Below are 552 nucleotides of genomic sequence, written 5' to 3'. Positions count from 1 at the left end.
GGGAGGGAGGCAGGGAGGGAGGGAGACAGGGAGACAGGGAGTGGGGCAGGGAGGAAGGGAGACAGGGAGGGAGGCAAGAAAGGAGGTAGACAGGTAGACAGGGAGGGAGGGAGGGAGATAGACAGGGAGACAGGGAGGTAGGGAGGGAGGGAGGCAGGAGGGAGGGAGGGAGGGAGACAGGGAGGGAGGTAGGGAGGGAGGGAGGCAGGAGGGAGGGAGGGAGACAGGGAGGGAGGCAAGGAAGGGAGACAGGGAGACAGGGAGGGAGGTAGACAGGGAGACAGGGAGGGAGGGAGGCAGGAGGGAGGGAGGCAGGAGGGAGGGAGGGAGGCAGGAGGGAGGGAGGCAGGGAGGGAGGAGGGAGGGAAGCTTGGAGGGAGGCAGGGAAAGAGGGAGGGTGGGGAATGAGGTGAAAAGGTAGAGGCAGGGAATCTGTGTTGGGTTGATTGTAATGTAGCTTTTGACAAAAACGTACCAATATAATATATAATATATAATTCAGATGTTTTCATGTTCATAGCATCTGGTACAAAATATTCATCTCATAAGTCA

At 57.8% G+C, this 552-nt stretch overlaps 1 protein-coding gene across 3 annotated transcripts in view; it reads right to left on the bottom strand.

The window, feature by feature from the left end:
* Positions 1-307: 307 nt before the first annotated feature.
* Positions 308-552, bottom strand: part of LOC110518778 (pyruvate carboxylase, mitochondrial) — a 490,506-nt gene continuing 490,261 nt past the window's right edge. For all 3 annotated transcript variants that reach the window (XM_036987220.1, XM_036987221.1, XM_036987222.1), the window contains one exon: positions 308-552. This exon is cut by the window's right edge and continues 1,137 nt beyond it. The gene's annotated coding sequence lies outside the window, so the exon portion shown is untranslated.

Source organism: Oncorhynchus mykiss, chromosome 9, assembly GCF_013265735.2.
Source record: "Oncorhynchus mykiss isolate Arlee chromosome 9, USDA_OmykA_1.1, whole genome shotgun sequence".
NCBI classification, from domain to species: Eukaryota; Metazoa; Chordata; class Actinopteri; order Salmoniformes; family Salmonidae; genus Oncorhynchus; species Oncorhynchus mykiss.
Note: the sequence above shows the minus strand (reverse complement) of the source record. Positions and strands in the feature narration are given on the sequence as shown.